The 5,799-nt window shown below is 39.5% G+C and overlaps 1 pseudogene; it reads right to left on the reverse strand.

Annotated features, from left to right (window-relative positions):
* Window positions 1-329: 329 nt before the first annotated feature.
* LOC128111437 (zinc transporter 2-like) lies at window positions 330-1,519 on the reverse strand (annotated as a pseudogene).
* Between the last annotated feature and the right edge of the window lie 4,280 nt (window positions 1,520-5,799).

The raw sequence follows: 5,799 nt of genomic DNA on the forward strand, positions 1-5,799 counted from the left end.
TTATTTTATCAACTAGAGTAGATAGCCACAAAAGGATGCCCCAGTTCTGCAGCAACATGTATCTTGCTCAATTCTTGGTTCAAGACATAATGACCCTGGGTGGTAAAGGAAAGCCCAGATTCCCCTTCTGGAAACTGTGCTGTTTCCTCAGAGCCTTCCCAGCTGTGGTGTTGGGATGACATCAGGATACAGCCCTAACACAGCCTTGCTAGGAGCTGACCCTTGTAGAGAAGTAGGGCCATGCTGGCTTTGTATCTGCCTCATGCCTGTCCTGAGGCTGGCTGTGGGCTCATGAGAGGAAAGGAGGAGAGGCTCCACTGTGAAGTGGCTCAAGCTATTTCTTGAACTTGAAGAAGATTCAGAGTCCTGGCTGGACACTCAGTGTGCCACCCATATGCCCTGGCCATATCCCTGTGGCACCTAGCCAAGCAATTGGTCCAAGAGACCTTGAAACTCCCAGCAGTCCTTCCTTTCCTGAGAGTGCTCTCAGTTTGGTTAGTTATAGTGTAAAAACATAACTTCCTTTGGAGGAGATCCCTAGCTGTCTTCAACACGGGCTGCACTTTGGCGTTCTGAATGATGGTTATGCAGACAGACAGATTATGTGGGCCGCTGTCAGAGCCCAGACATACATGCTGTGCAAAGCTTCCATGCTATCCACAGACAGTAGCAGATTCTTCACAGATGTGAAGTCCACAACTTTGGTTTTCCTTTCCACAAGTACAAAGATCACATCTCCCAGGATAATTAACATTGTCCCCAAGATAAGGATGGAGAAGATAAACGTGTGTATAGGATCCACATACTTGTACTCAAGATTGACATATACAATATAGGCTGCAACTGATACACTCACATTTTGCACAAAGTTCCCAACCACATGGATGAAGGCAGCTCAGACATTGGGATTCTCCTGTTGCTAGCTCTTGTTATCATGGCTATGCCCCTGGCCATGGCTATTTCAATTGTTCAGAATGATGAAGAGTCAACCCCATTATGATGTTCAACAGCCACAGTGTGCTGATCAATGTGTCCCTTTGATCTCATAATCTAAAGAAATCAACCAATATACAACCAAGTATAGGAGCCCACCAGTCACCACCCAGATAGACTGCAGAGACAACACAATCACCTCAGCTCACTAACAGCAATAGATCATGGTCTTGGTAGCTGATCATGAAGAGACACAGAGGGAGAAAGAGCATGTTGGCAAAACCGGAAAGCAGGTGAGCTGCATCAGTCATGATGGCTAAGCTATGTGCCAGGTGCCCACCAAAGGCATCTCGGATCAAGAACATCAGATAGATGGCAGAAGCCACATATATCTTGAGCCTGACCCAGTACTCCTTTTTTGGGTCAGGGTGACTGACAGAATCCTTCTGGGCATGACAATAACGGTTACTCTGTACATCCAGCTCAATAGTCTGCAAGTCCACATGAGGTACCAGTCATTCTTACTTTTCCACAGAGATCTAAATGTGACCTGTTTCACAAGCATGTTATACTGCAGGCTCTGCATGTCTACGAGCTCCACAGTGCTATGCCTAGTGTGATCCCTAAGTTTTGAACAGAATACTCACATTGAACATCTTCATTTTTCTTGGTTCCCTATGATCAGTATTTTTAAGTGCCTGTTATTATAATTAAAACTTTACAGCAAAAATATCAAAACAGAGTTTTTCCTTGCAAATTATAAATCATAAGATCATATTATTAGCCACTCTTCTTTTGTATTAATGCATATTAAGTATACAGAATAACGATTCCACTGTGATATTTTCATACATGCATAGTATCTGAATTGATCACCTTCACCCCAACTATCCTCGGTTTCTCACCCATAGTTTCTCTGATCGCTTTCTTTTCTTTAACAGAGCCCTTCAATTTCACATTTCTTAAAACATGATGATCTCCAATTATGCACACATTCCTGAAAATTGCATGATATTATTATCACTGCAAAAACTCTTATATATATTAAAACTACACCACACACACTTTTATATGTATGTGTGCTAAACTCACATATATATGCAGCTATGATGATTCTATATTGTGGCTAATGTGAATACTGTCATAATAAACATGGATGGACAGGCCTATAAGGTGTTCTGACTTAGATTACTAGGAGTTTGTACCTAAGAGTGGCATAGCTAGATCATTGTTACTTCTATTAGGACTAATTTCTATAGTATCTGGACTAATTTACTTTCCTACTAATAATGTATAAAAATTTTCTCTGGACACTTTCTAGTATTTTAGTTTGTTTGTTTGCTTGCATATTTGTTTGTTTGATTGATTTTTGTTTTCTTGATGAAAATAACTATTGTGGCTGGGTTGTGATGAAATCTCATGGTAGTTTCGATTTACATTTTTTGTTCATGGCTAAACATAATAAAAACATTTTAATGCACTTATTGGCTAATTTCCCTTCATCTCTTTGAAAAATGTTTGTTCATTTAACTTGCCCAGTTACTGGTTAAATCATGAGTTCTTTGGTGTTTAAATGTTTTGAATTATTTATGTATTCTATATTCACTGAATATCTGGCAAAGATTTTCTCCATCCCTATACAGGCTGTCTCCGATCCAACAACCATTTCATTCATTGTGAAGAAGCAACAGCAAGTTATATCACAGAGCTGTAGTAATAAAAACAGCATGGTGCTGGCCCTCAAACAAACATTTAGATCAGTGAAGTAGAATACAAGATCCAGAAATAAACTCACACAGCCAAAGCCATCTGACTCTGGACAAAGAGGTCAAAAGTACACAGCACTACAAAGACAGTGTTGGCAAACACAGTCAAGAAAGCCGGAAGCTACACACAGGGGGTTGATACAGGACCCTGTCTGTGACTGTAGAGAATTCAGGTTAGAATACAAGGTAACCCTCTGTCTAAGAATTGGAACTTTGACATTATTAGAGGATAATGCGGATGAGATGATTTCAGATCTAAGTTGGGCAAGGACTTTCTGAATACTTTAGTTCCAAAGCAAAGTTCTTTCTGTAAGCCTCTTTTTCACTATATCACAAACAAATGAAGGCACTGAAATTCTGAGTTTTATGATTACTTTTATACTTGTAGAATTCCACACTGTGTGTGTTTATCTTCACTGGCACCTTACCTAGACCCTCTTGATATTATTTTAATCATATTCAGAAGTATTTTGATAATATGAATTATTTTCCTCTTAAAAAATAATAACAGGGTTGCTTCTTGAAAAAAAAAAATGTTGCCAAGAAAGCCATACTTACAATGTTCCTTCTTTCATTATTTTTGTATTTGAGAGGTTGCCTGTGTATCTACAGGTGTGAGTGTGTGTGGGGAGGGTAGGTGGGTGTGTGTGGGTGTGGGGTGGGTGTGTGCATGTGTGTAAGTCAGAGGTTAACCTCAAGCTCCGGCCACCTGGCTTTTAGTTGTCTTATTTGTTATTTTTGTTTTGTTTTGAGATGGGATCTCTCAGTGGGACCTGGGGTCACCAGCTGATTGGTTGAGGAGTTCCAAGAATCCTTCTTTTTCTACCTCCCCAGGATGGGGATTGCAGTACGGCCCATGCCCTTTGTGTATGGGAACTGAGGATGAAAACTTAGGTACTCCTACTCACAGAGCAAGCATTTTACTAGCTGGGTTATTGTCCCAGTTCACCCTTTTATTACTTTTTCAAGCACATAAGGGCTTTCCATTTTACTTTTCATTCTAGGTACATATCTGATCATGAAGTTGAAATTGAATTTTGCATCATATGTTAAAACAGCTCCAGAGTATTGTTTTTTCTATTACCTTTGTTATTTTTGTGTGTGTGCATTCAGATGTGTGAGGGTGAGGTTGAAAGGAGGTGTGCACACACACCACAGCACTCGTGCAGAGGTCAGGGAACAACTTATAATTCCATTCTCTCCTTCAACCCTTGCAGAAACTGGGGATTAAACTCGGGTTACCGGGCTCAACAGCAGGTGCCTTTAACAGCAGAACCATCGTACCAGCCTCTCTAGCTCAATCTTAAAATCACCCTTAAATACAAATGTTCTATTTTAAAGAACTGAAATCTATTCAAAGATTCTAAACTAGTTCATACGATATCCTATTTCATTAATTGTTAGGTTTACATTACATTAGGGGGAACTGCATTTGTTTTATTATTCTCCAAAGTAGCTTTATGATTTATAATGTTTTTTTTAAGCTATGAACAAAAACACAGCTTAAATAGTGAAGCTCCACTACTGATGTTTTCCAAACCTCCATTCAGAGTTGTTACCACATAAAATATTTGTAAAAATATAAAAGGCATAAGCTACTACTTATCATGGATTCTTTTTCAATTGGAAGAACAAATTATTGGAGATTCTTGTTATGACATCAAGACAGCATGGAGGACTCAATGCCATGCTTCAGGACACTGGCTGTAGGAGAATTCTCTGTTTGAGCTGTTCGCTCCCCCTGCAGCATCCAGACTCAGTGGTGTAATCCTGTTGATGACTAACTTCCATTGTGCAAAGAACTTAATTACATACTGTGGTTCAGTTCCTATTTTGCCAGGCAGTCGCTCAGCCATAAAAGAATGCTGTAGAAAGTAAGTGGTGAAATGCAGAAGAAATTGAAAGCACATGATCGCAGTCGGGAGGCAAATAAGTACTTTTCAAAGAAAAGCCAGAATTCTTTAACTGGGAGCTGGATCACACTCCTAAAACAAAGCAAAGCTGGCATCCAAAGGGAAATATTTTGTAAGTTCCCTGAGTGAGCAACATTATAAAATTACTTGAGCTATTTTTGTTGTTTTGATTACTGGTCAATTGGTAAAAATTCATCAGGAAAACTGAAAAGGTTTTTAAAGCCATAAAATTTTGAAAACGAGTAATGATCTCCTTTAGAGGAATGTTCAGCATATCTTCTATGGTGAGATAATTGTTCTATTCTTTGATTTATAATTGTAAGTCAGGGGGAACAGAGAAGAGGGATCCTTGTGATAATGTTATGAAAGCTGGGAAGATTGAAAGTTTTGGATAACTTTCTCCAATTTAGAGAAGCCCCAAGTCTAGTTTATGATATGAAGACACAATCTTTGAAATATTAAAATTTCTGTCTATGAAAGCACTGATTTAAAGCACGTATCTACAAATGAAACTACTTCATTTCAGCCACAGTATTGAAGCATAAACTACACTTCCCAGAAAAAGGAGACTTCCCAAGGGCAGAGATGCAATGTACCCAGAAATTGATGCTCACTCATTAGTTTTTGTTTTAGCAAAGAGGATGTGTATGGTGTGTGTGTGTGTGTGTGTGTGTGTGTGTGTGTGTGTGTGTGTGTGTATGCAAAATCATACTCCAGATGTTAATTCCAGCACATTATTTTTTACCTTTTACGTTACTTTAAACTCTATGGTAACTTTTTAAAGTTTGTCCTTCTAAGCTCTATCCTTGTGTTCAGAAGGAAGTTCTTTGGAACTGTCACGTAGACTAATGGCTGAAATGCATTAGGAGAGGGACAAATCTGACATGACTCATGAGCAGTGTAAGTAAGACACAGACAGAGAGCACAGGGAAGACACTGACATGACAGTCAAACCTGCCTGGGCTTGAACTCCAATCCTGTCTCCTGCCTGTGTGGACTCCAGGCTGCAGCTCCTCGGAATGTTCAATTTCTGAGGTGTGAATTTATGAAGATCGTGGCATGACTTGGCATGAATTGCAGGCCTGATAGGAGTATTGCCTGAAATAATGTGTATACGTTTGTGCACCTGATTCACGTATGACAGAGCTCTGCAAATGTGGGCTGCAGTTTGGGAAAGCAGTGGGGTC

This window comes from Peromyscus californicus, unplaced genomic scaffold (genome assembly GCF_007827085.1).
Source record: "Peromyscus californicus insignis strain IS unplaced genomic scaffold, ASM782708v3 Scaffold_16__1_contigs__length_79575227, whole genome shotgun sequence".
Lineage (NCBI taxonomy): Eukaryota > Metazoa > Chordata > Mammalia > Rodentia > Cricetidae > Peromyscus > Peromyscus californicus.